Below are 12,320 nucleotides of genomic sequence, written 5' to 3' on the forward strand. Positions count from 1 at the left end.
GATCTTGTCATGCTCCGCAGCCAGCGTTCTGTCTGAACGTGTGTTCAGCGCTGCTGGTGGTGTGCTGACAGATAATCGCACTCGGCTCTCCACTGATAATGTAGACAGACTCACGTTCATAAAGATGAACAAATCATGGATCCGAAACGACTTTTCTACCCCTGTGTCATCCTGGGGAGAGTAAAAGCTTGATGATTGGTTAAAATCACCCTACCAACCGTTTTAAGCTTTCAAATTACTAATCATGTTTATCTGTATCTTGGCTGGAAAATAATTTGGGCTTTGCAGCAGTGTGCAGCACTGATCCTATTAGGCCATCTATACTAAGCTCCACCAGATTTAAAATTAATAATAATTTTTAGCTGCATCTAGCCCGGAAAATAATTTTGGGGCTCCGAGATCCGCAAGACACATAAGTGCCTTCTTGCTGCACTACCTGCAACATGACCCTCATATTGTCAGAATTCGAAGTAATCATGACTACTGGGTTGCCACACTCTTAGATCCGCTAAACTTTTCGATCAACCTTTTCATTTTAATAAAGACCAAAAAAATGGTCATTTTTGAAATTATAAGCATTAGCAGGTTATTAGAAACTGAAATCAAACAGTTTTCAACTCAAAACTTTATTCTAGGTGATGTTACATTTTCACATAGGACCCCTTGTTCGAAAGGAGCTTCTGAACTCTCTCGTCCATTTAATTTGTCAGGTTTTGGATGGTTTCTGCTTCAATTGTTTTGCATGAGGACAGAATACCCTCCCAGAGCTGTTGCTTAGATGTGAACTGCCTCCCGCCATCATAGACACTCCTTTTGATGATGCTCCAGAGGTTCTGAATGGGGTAGAGGTCAGGGGAGCATGGGGGTCACACCATAAGTTTGTCCCCTTTTATGCCCATATCAGCCAGAGATGCAGATGTTTTATGTGCAGCATGAGATGGTGCATTATCATGCAAAAAAATGATCTTGCTGTGAAATACACGGTTCTTCTTCTTGAACCATGGCAGGAAGTGCTGTTTGAGAAAATCCACATACATTATGGAGTTCATCTTTAGCGCCTTCAGGGATCCTAAATAGTGTTGAGCCACCCCCGTAGTGTTCGAGTTCGGTTCGGTTCGTCGAACACCCGTGTGTTCGCCGAACTGTTCGTCGAACTGTTCGTCGAACACCTTCGAACACCGTTAAAACCAATGGCAGGCAAACAAAAACACATAGAAACACATAGAAAACACCTTCAAAGGTGTCCAAAAGCTGACAAACTGCTCAGAAGACACAACTAACACATGGAAAAGTGACAAGTACATATAGTCATGCGAAAAGAAAAGAGGTGGAGGAGTAAAAGGAGGGGGAGACACAGATATAGGCATGTCATGCCCTTCTAAAATCCAAAAAGTGAGAAGCCGAGACGGCCAGTCCGCTCCTGCCCGTGCCACCTCCGTGTCGCCGGGTTTGTGCCAGAGCCGCGGTGAACCCTGACGGCCAGCCCCCCTCTCCCAATACTGGTGCCTGTCCGCTGGTGGGTCGAGAGAGCCCCCCTGTGGTGGAGGCAGCTCTAAGCTTTTTAATTTAAATTGTCCCTCTAATTTGAATGAATACACTTTAAATCCATTTACAAGGATCTATTGGAGGGCAAGTCTCATGCCAGCAGCCGCGTAATTCCAGCTCCAGTAGCGTCCACTAAAGCTGCTGCAGTTAAAAAGCTTTTATAAGGATCGAGCTCGGCTGTCCACCGCAAGGCATCCTACTGCCAGTCCCAGCCCCTATGCCTTGGGGTGCCTCCTGATGCTCTTCACTAAGTATCCCGTGGTCCCGAAGCATTTCCTTTGAAAAAATTAAGTGTCCAAACTACAGGTGGTGTAGCTTGCTTAACAGCCGGGATAATCCGCTGACTAGCAGACACTGCTACTAGGCACAAAGTATTTCCTGGGCTAGATGCAGTTAAAAATTTGTAAGTAGATACTCTCGTTGGATGCTGAGAAAGCATTCCATAGAGTCTCCTGGCACGCCATATATGATTCTCTTAAAAAGCTTGGGGTAGGGGTCTAGGGGACCCTTTTATAGCCAAAATCACGGCCCTGTATCACAATACGTCACCTAGGCTGAAGATAAATGGAACTGTAGCACCGAGGGCTCGGTTGCTACAGACGTATTGCACCTCACCCAGAGATGTGATATCTCACTCTCAGATAAGGATGGAGTGTGGATCAGGACCCGACACCTGCATGCATTACACCACATTGACGTGGGGCAGGGCGACCAATATGCCCCTGAGATGGGCACGACAGTCCCTGTCCCTGGCTGGAGTGGGGGGAGGGAACACTGAGGAAGGGGAACCCTGCAGTGCAGGAGCAGGGAGGAAGCAGTTCCTGGGTGCATTGAGAAGGGAGTATAAAAGGTGGGCACCATCTTAGTTCAGTGCAGAGAAGTCTGAGCAGAAGTGGCAGGGAGCAGGGGCTCTGCATGAGCTCTGCTCCGGAGGCGGGCCTAGTAACAGAGGCCCAGGCCTGCAAGAGGGAGAAGGAAGGAAGAGGAGCGGAGAAGGCTCCAGGAACGAGGAATGAAGGGATCCCAGGGGTGCGGACGGGCGAGTCGCCACCGCACGCCCGAATCCACCTGCGTGGAGGGGTCAGGCCAAAGGGGGAGACCGGTCCCCGAACTAGTGGAGGCAGGAAACGACCCTCAGCTAGAAACCGGAGGCTCTGACATTTTATGTGGCGCAGCCTCTTGCTCCACCCGCTAGGAAGGCACCACATAGGGTCAGGGAAACTGGGGCCAAGTTTACCAAGAGGAGGCCCGAGGCAGCCGGACAGAAGTGTTGGTAAGAAAGGCCAGACAAAGGACACACAAAGGGGGTCCTGTGAAGCGCTCCAAAGTTATCTGGGAGTTGTCTGAGCCCCTCACCTGGTGAGCACAGTACGACGTGGGCAGCCGTTACCTGCAGACGTGGTCTGGATAATAAGAACTGTGAGTAAAGGCCCTGAACTGCATCACTGACTCCGTGTCATTACTGCTGCTGCCCTGCACCATCACCCCCATCCTCCGCATCCACTGCCCTGAGGCTATACTCCTCCCGTGGGGAGTTATGCTACGCTCTGCTGCACCCACAACACCAGCCTTAGCGGTCTGCCCTGTAGCGGCGGTTCACTCTGACCGCAATCCACGGGTGGCGTAGTCGGACATTTAAACATCAAAACCACATAAATAGTTCCGCCACTGGTTTGACCGCCCTGAGCCACGGAACCGGATCGCCGCCACGAAGACTACAACCACCAGCATCCACCAAAAAGGGTCCGGCTCCGGGTGTCCCAAGGCCCAGGGGGTGCGTCAGAACATTTTCATCACCTTTCACAATCACCAATGGGACAACGCAGGGATGTCCTCTGTCCCCTCTCTTATACATCCTAGTGAAGGAGCACCTGCTCTCATCAATTCGCCATAACCCCAATATTAGGTGGATTGAGGTGGGAGGCACCGAGTACAAGTGCTCTCTATTTGCTGATGATGTCCTAGTATATATCACTCAATCACATATATCCATCCCTGCTGTTATGGCTGAAATAGATCACTTTGTTACATGGTAAAATTTTAAAATCAATGCAGCGAAGTCTGAGGCCCTCGATGTCTCCCTCCCCAAATCCATATAGGATTCCATCCAGTCCAACTTTCCCTTTGCCTGGCCCTCACAGGGTATCAAATACTTAGGAATTCCTATTCATAGAGACCTCTCCCATCTATGTTATCTTAATTTTGGGCCCTTTATTGAACAATTCCATACAGACCACGGTTGGCAAGTTAGAACTGTAAGATTCACTACGTGAACCACTGGTGTTTTGTGGAAAAGCACATGTACACCGCGTTCCAAATTATTATGCAAAAAGTGTTTAGGAGTGATAAGGGAAGAATTTGTTTGTTTGTCAGTTAAACTCATTGATGGTGATGTGTGTCAGGGCTCTTTATATCACTGTAAGCAATTGCAGACACCTGTGCTAATTAGTTTGGCAGGTGTGTCCAATGAAAGGCAAGACTACTTAAGAAGTCTCTCTCACATTATTAAGCAGCCTACATTTTCTGCCAAAATGGGAAAGAAAAAGGATGTGTCGGCTGCTGAGAAGCAACAAATTGTGGAGTGTTTAGGTCAAGGCATGACTACAATCAACATTGTGCGATGATCAGGATGAAGTGTCTTGGCAATCAAGAAGTATGTAGCTGATTCACAGTACACACGTGTGCGTGCTGATAAGGGCAAATTGAGGACTCTTTCCTACAGGCAATTACGTCAGGTTGAAAGAGCAGCGGCAAAAAAGCCTTGTCATAGCAGCAGACAAGTTTTTGAAGCTGCTTGTGCCTCCAACGTCCCCCGAACAACAAGATGCAGGGTCCTTCAGAGGTTTGCAGCTGTGCATACGCCATCCTGTCGACCTCCTCTATCCACTTCACACAAGCAGAAACGGCTCCAGTGGGCCAAACATTACATGAAGACTGATTTCAAAACTGTTTTGTTCACGGATGAGTGTCGTGCAGCGCTCGATGGTCCAGATGAATGGAGTGGAGGATGGCTGGTTGATGGACACCCCACGCAAACACGGCTACAGCGCCAACAAGGAGGAGGTGGAGTAATGTTTTGGGCTGGAATCATGGGGAGAGAGATTGTCGGCCCCTTTAGGATCCCTGAAGGCGCTAAAGATGAACTCCATAATGTATGTGGATTTTCTCAAACAGCACTTCCTGCCATGGTTCAAGAAGAAGAACCGTGTATTTCACAGCAAGATCATTTTTCTGCATGATAATGCACCATCTCATGCTGCACATAAAACATCTGCATCTCTGGCTGATATGGGCATAAAAGGGGACAAACTTATGGTGTGACCCCCATGCTCCCCTGACCTCTACCCCATTCAGAACCTTTGGAGCATCATTAAAAGGAGTGTCTATGATGGCGGGAGGCAGTTCACATCTAAGCAACAGCTCTGGGAGGGTATTCTGTCCTCATGCAAAACAATTGAAGCAGAAACCATCCAAAACCTGACAAATTCAATGGACGAGAGAGTTCAGAAGCTCCTTTCGAACAAGGGGTCCTATGTGAAAATGTAACATCACCTAGAATAAAGTTTTGAGTTGAAAACTGTTTGATTTCAGTTTCTAACAACCTGCTAATGCTTATAATTTCAAAAATGACCATTTTTTTGGTCTTTATTAAAATGAAAAGGTTGATCGAAAAGTTTGGGGGATCTAAGAGTGTGGCAACCCAGTAGTCATGATTACTTCGAATTCTGACAATATGAGGGTCATGCTGCAGGTAGTGCAGCAAGAAGGCACTTATGTGTCTTGCGCATCTCGGAGCCCCAAAATTATTTTCCGGGCTAGATGCAGCTAAAAATATTTTTAATTTTAAATCTGGTGAAGCTTATTATAGATGGCCTAATAGGATCAGTGCTGCACACTGCTACAAAGCCCAAATTATTTTCCAGTCAAGATACAGATAAACATGATTAGTAATTTGAAAGCTTAAAACGGTTGGTAGGGTGATTTTAACCAATCATCAAGCTTTTACTCTCCCCAGGATGACACAGGGGTAGAAAAGTCGTTTCGGATCCATGATTTGTTCATCTTTATGAACGTGAGTCTGTCTACATTATCAGTGGAGAGCCGCGTGCGCTTATCTGTCAGCACACCACCAGCAGCGCTGAACACACGTTCAGACAGAACGCTGGCTGCGGGGCATGACAAGATCTCCAAGGCGTAAGTGGCTAGCTCCGGCCATTTATCCAGATTGGAAGCCCAAAAAGAGCAAGGGTCCAGTGACACAGTCGTGGCTTCAATGTTTACTTGGAGATACTCCTGTACCATCGTCTCTAGGCGTTGACTATGTGTCAGACTTCTTGTCTCCTGTGGCCTTGCAAAGGATGGGCTAAAAAAGTGGTGAAATGATTCCGCAAAATTGATGTTACCAGCAGATACTGTGGTTCTGTTACGGTTTGAGTGCTGAACACTTGACGGTCCCACGGTTGGCAAGTTGGAACTGTGAGATTCACTACGTGCACCACTGGTATTTTGTGGAAAAGCACATGTAAGATTCTGCAACAGTCTCTGCTGATACTCCTGCATGCGTGCATCCCTTTCTATGGCAGGAATAATTTCTGCAAATTTACTTTTGTACCGGGGATCTAACAGTGTGGCAACCCAGTAGTCAGGATTATTTCTAATTCTCACAATTCGAGGGTCATGTTGCAGGTAGTGCAGCAAGAAGGCACTCATGTGTGTTGCGCATCCAGGAGCACCAAGTTCCTGTTGTGTTGGTGGCGAGGTAACAATCATGCTTCCTTCCTCTGTCCTCTCCCCCCAACCTCGCACAACAGAAATGTGATCAAGGTCTCCCTCATCTGATGAGTCTTCCATCAGTTCGTCCTCCACTTCTTCCTGGGCTCCTGCACCTTCCTCACTAGTTTGGCTGCTACCATGCGCCCTGGTAAAATCATCTCCCCCACCCTCACATGCCTGCCGCCCTGGTGCTGCCGACCGTCTGGACCTTGCAGATGTTAGCCCTTCCGCATACAACTCCTCCTCCTCTACTTCCTCCACCTCCTCTTGTGCCACCACCTGACTCCGAATTCTGTTTAACATGTGCTCCAGCATGTAAATCACCGGAATAGTCATGCTGATAATGGCATCGTCAGCACTAAACATCTTCGTCGCCATTTCAAAACTGTGCAGAAGGGTGCATAGGTCCCTGATCTGAGACCACTCCTCCAGCGTGATTTGCCCCACCTCTGAATCTCGTTGGTTTAGGCTATATGTCAGAACGTATTGCACCAGGGCTTGTCGGTGCTGCCACAGTCGCTGCAACATGTGCAGAGTTGAATTCCACCGGGTAGGCACATCGCATTTTAGCCGGTGAAGTGGCAGGCCCAACGACTTCTGTAGAGATGTAAGTCGCTGAGCTGCGGGATGCGAACGGCGGAAGTGAGCACACAGCGACCGTGCCCTCTGCAGAAGGCCATCTAGTCTGGGATAGTGGGCTAAAAATTGCTGGACAACCAGGTTCAACACGTGAGCCATACAAGGCACGTGTGTGACATTGCCCCGGCGAAGGGCCGCACCCAGGTTTGCAGCATTGTCGCACACGGCCTTCCCTGGTTTCAGGTCCAGTGGAGACAACCATTCATGAAATTGGTTCTCCAGAGCTGACCACAACTCCTCAGCTGTGTGACTCACATTTCCCAGACATTTCAATGTAAAAACCGCCTGATGACGTTGAGCCCTACTGCCAGCATAGTAAGGAGGTGTGCAGGATCCCTTCTGCGCAGTTAGAAAGCTTGTGGCATGACCAGACAGGCTTTGGGTGCAGGTGGAAGACCGAGAGGAGGTTGAGGAGGCAGAAGCAGTGGAGGAAAAATGACATAAAGAGGATTGACGCACAACTCGTGGGGACGGCAAGACTTGGACAGCAGCCCCTTGTCCTGCTGTCACCATAGTTACCCAGTGCCCAGTCAGCGACATGTAACGCCCCTGTCCATGCCTACTCGTCCAAGTGTCTGTGGTGAAATGCACCCTGTCACACACAGAGTTTCTCAAAGAAGCGGTGATGTTGTGTGCGGCATGCTGGTGGAGCGCAGGCACACCTTTCTTTGAGAAGTAGTGCCGACTGGGCATCTGGTACTGGGGCACTGCGACGGACATAAGGTCTCGAAAATCCTCTGTGTCCACCAGGCGGAAAGGCAGCATTTCTGTAGCCAAGAGCTTGCAGATGGTGAAATTCAACCTCTTAGCTTTCTCATGGCTAGGAGGAAATGGTCTTTTACTTGTCCACATCTGAGGGACCGAGGGCTGGCTATTGTGCTTAGACGGGGTTGATAAGGGTGTCCCCGGCAAACTGCCGGTCTGTGAGGAAGATGCAGGCGGACATGTTAGGTTGCCTTGATCCAAAGGTGGTGCTATCGATGTCGGACAGCGCTCAAGACCAGCTGGTGTTACCACATCCAAAGAATATGATGACCTGCCAATCACGCTGGCTGTTGCGGGTAAAGAGGTGGCAGGTCTGCGCCCCAAAACAGGTGTGACTGCTGTCCCCCCAGTCACAGAGGATGAAGAGGCCGCGGATGCACAAGATATGGCAGACGGTGGTGGCCCAGCCGGCTAGACCGCATTGTAGCACACTGAGCTTCCCACTGCAACTTATGCTTCATGTCCATGTGCCGGTTCATGCATGAAGTACTCAAACTATGTATTTTTTGGCCTCTACTTAGCTTTTGCTGACAAATGTTACAGATAACACGAGTTGGGTCATCTTTATCGATCTGAAAAAATGCCCAGGCTATGCAAGGCTTAGCACCCATGCGACCTGAAGAGCCACCACGACTTGTGGTGAGAGGCAGAGTTGTGTTTGAGGATGCAGTTGTTGACGTGCTTCCAGTACTACGTCTCTGTCCAGGAAGGCGCAACCTGACCTCGTCGTCACTAGCATCTTCCTCCACCTCCTCTGCTGACCTCATCTCTTGGCTGACTGTGGGTTGACAGTAAGTGGGATCTCCGACCTCATCATCATCACCCTGTGCGTTATCACACCCGTCGTCCTCAGAGCCAACCTGTTCCTGCCCTGACAAAAAACTAAAGTTGTCGCTCCAATCAGGTATTTGAGTCTTATCATCGTCTTCCTCATTGTCTCCACCAACAGGAGTTACAGTTTGGGAATGAGGGTCTACATTATGGTCAGAACCTTCTGCGTCTGGTCCTGGATCCGACTCATAAAGATTCTGGGCATCAGTGCAGATCATTTCCTCGTCTGGATTCACAGAAGCGCTGGAGTCGACCTCTGATTCCCAGGCTATAGTATGAGTAAACAGCTCTGCAGACTCAACCATCTGTTCTACCTCATACTCAGACGGGCAGCTGGAGATTTGGGAGCTGTGAGGAAGCAAGTGCGATTTGGGTGACACCTTTGAGGACTGGAGTATTTGTGATGTTGAAGTTGATGTGGAGGAGAGCCCACTTAAAGGAGCACTTGATATCCGTTGAAGCACCTGCTGTTTTTGTGCCTCATCTGGAATTTGTAGCGATTGGCGTGGCCGTAAGAAAGGGATCTTATCACATTGTCCGCTAAAAGAAGTAGACATTTTAGTTTGGCTGGAAGATGGTCTTTCTTCTGCACCTACCCTACGGACACAACCTTTTTTCCCCTTCCCAACACGCCTATTCCCCTTTCCACCAGCAGCAGGCCTTTTTCCACTCATTTTGGTGGTTAACTAATTCACAACTCTGGAGTTGTTTGCACAAAAAAACAATGGATGGTAACCGAGCAGAGCTGAGTGGCCAAACTGTGGTATTAGGCCAAAACTATTGGCTGGGTTAGATGCAGAAAAAAATTATTTTTAATTTGCAACCTGATGGAGGTCAGTATAGATGGACTAATAGACCAAGTCCCACACACCGCTAGAAGCCCAAATATTTTTTCAGAGCTAGATGCAGAAAATTTTTTTATTCAATTTGCAACCTGATGGAGGTCAGTATAGATGGACTAATAGACCAAGTCCCACACACTGCTAGAGGCCCAAATATTTTTTCAGAGCTAGATGCAGAAAAAAATTATTTTTAATTTGCAACCTGATGGAGGTCAGTATAGATGGACTAATAGAACAAGTCCCACACGCTGCTAGAAGCCCAAATATTTTTTCAGAGATAAATGAAGAAAAAAATTATTTTTTATTTACAACCTGATGGAGGTCAGTATAGATGGACTAATAGACCAAGTCCCACACACCGCTAGAAGCCAAATATTTTTTCAGAGCTAGATGCAGAAAAAAATTATATTCAATTTGCAACCTGCTGGAGGTCAGTATAGAAGGACTAATAGAACAAGTCCCACACACTGCTAGAAGCCCAAATATTTTTTCAGAGCTAAATGAAGAAAAAAATTATTTTTAATTTGCAACCTGATGGAGGTCAGTATAGATGGACTAATAGACCAAGTCCCACACACTGCTAGAAGCCCAAATATTTTTTCAGAGCTAGATGCAGAAAAAAATTATATTCAGTTTGCAACCTGATGGAGGTCAGTATAGATGGACTAATAGAATGATGCTATGCCCAAAAGATTTTACTTCACTAGGTGCAGTAAAAAAATTGGTATTCTATACACAGGTGGTATATCTTGCAACACAGATAGGCTACTCCACTGACTAACACACTCTGCAATAGGCCAAAAAGGATTAGCTTTGCTAGATTCAGCCAAATGCTGTGAAAAAAACTTGCACAGCACTGGCACAGACCTGCCTGGCAAAAACTGATAGGAACTGATGTAACCTAGTCCTGAAAAGGACTCCAATTACAATTAGTCTTTACTCCCACAATCTATCTATTTAAGAGCACAGACCTGCCTGATAAAAGTCGTAGGAAATGCTGTAACCTAGTCCTTAAAAGGACTGCAATCACAACTATTCCCTACTCCCAAGCTATCTGTATATTTGTGCGAAAATTGGCTTGAAATTAACAAGGTATAGCGCACACAGCAACAGCGGTGCCGTCTAACACGCAGCTGCAGCAGTGAGAAAATGGTGGCGACGGGGAAAATGGCTTGGTCTTATAGGGCAAGGACATGTGACATACACTGCCAATCACACATGCCCTTGCTTGTGTGAAAAAAAGCACTTCGCTCCGTGTGTGCGCTGCTGATAGGCTGACAGATTGCACCTCCCCACTGCAAATGCGGGAAAGAGAAAAAAAAATGGAGATCTTCATTGTTCCTGCAGAGATCCATCCCCTGCCCCTCCCCCCGCCCCGCTGTACACTCAAACTGCGTATTAACATTAATTTTCATCATTACTGAGAAAAAATCCAGTTATGATTTTGGTGCACGAACAGTTATCGAACATAACCTCGAACAGCCGAATTTTTCTCAAATTGTTCGTGTTCGCCGACCGGCTCGAACACCGCCCAAAACAGCTCGAATTTGAGATTGGCGAACAGTTCGAGTAGAACAACGCTCATCTCTAATCCTAAAGGGGCCGACAATCTCTCTCCCCATGATTCCAGCCCAAAACATTACTCCACCTCCTCCTTGTTGGCGCTGTAGCCATGTTTGCGTGGGGTGTCCATCAACCAGCCATCCTCCACTCCATCCATCTGGACCATCGAGCGCTGCACAGTTTTGAAATGAGTCTTCATGTAATGTTTGGCCCACTGGAGCCGTTTCTGCTTGTGTGAAGTGGATAGAGGAGGTCGACAGGATGGCGTATGCACAGCTGCAAACCTCTGAAGGACCCTGCATCTTGTTGTTCGGGGGACGTTGGAGGCACCAGCAGCTTCAAAAACTTGTCTGCTGCTATGACAAGGCTTTTTTGCCGCTGCTCTTTTAACCTGACGTAATTGCTTGTAGGAAAGAGTCCTCAATTTGCCCTTATCAGCACGCACACGTGTGTACTGTGAATCAGCTACATACTTCTTGATTGCCAAGACATTTCATCCTGATCATCGCACAATGTTGATTGTAGTCATGCCTTGACCTAAACACTCCACAATTTGTTGCTTCTCAGCAGCCGACACATCCTTTTTCTTTCCCATTTTGGCAGAAAATGTAGGCTGCTTAATAATGTGAGACAGCCTTCTTAAGTAGTCTTGCCTTTCATTGGACACACCTGCCAAACTAATTAGCACAGGTGTCTGCAATTGCTTACAGTGATATAAAGAGCCCTGACACACATCACCATCAATGAGTTTAACTGACAAACAAACAAATTCTTCCCTTATCACTCCTAAACACTTTTTGCATAATAATTTGGAACACAGTGTACATGTGCTTTTCCACAAAACACCAGTGGTTCACGTAGTGAATCTTACAGTTCTAACTTGCCAACCGTGGTCTGTATGGAGTTGTTCAATAAAGGGCCCAAAATTAAGATAACATAGATGGGAGAGGTCTCTATGAATAGGAATTCCTAAGTATTTGATACCCTGTGAGGGCCAGGCAAAGGGAAAGTTGGACTGGATGGAATCCTATATGGATTTGGGGAGGGAGACATCGAGGGCCTCAGACTTCGTTGCATTGATTTTAAAATTTGACCATGTAACAAAGTGATCTATTTCAGCCATAACAGCATGGATGGATATATGTGATTGAGTGATATATACTAGGACATCATCAGCAAATAAAGAGCACTTGTACTCGGTGCCTCCCACCTCAATCCACCTAATATTGGGGTTATGGCGAATTGATGAGAGCAGGTGCTCCGTCACTAGGATGTATAAAAGAGGGGACAGAGGACATCCCTGCCTTGTCCCATTGGTGATTGTGAAAGGTGATGAAAATGTTCTGATGCACCCCCTGGGCC

This window comes from Phyllobates terribilis, unplaced genomic scaffold (genome assembly GCF_046119375.1).
Source record: "Phyllobates terribilis strain yellow unplaced genomic scaffold, ASM4611937v1 Scaffold_2__4_contigs__length_985480577, whole genome shotgun sequence".
NCBI lineage: Eukaryota > Metazoa > Chordata > Amphibia > Anura > Dendrobatidae > Phyllobates > Phyllobates terribilis.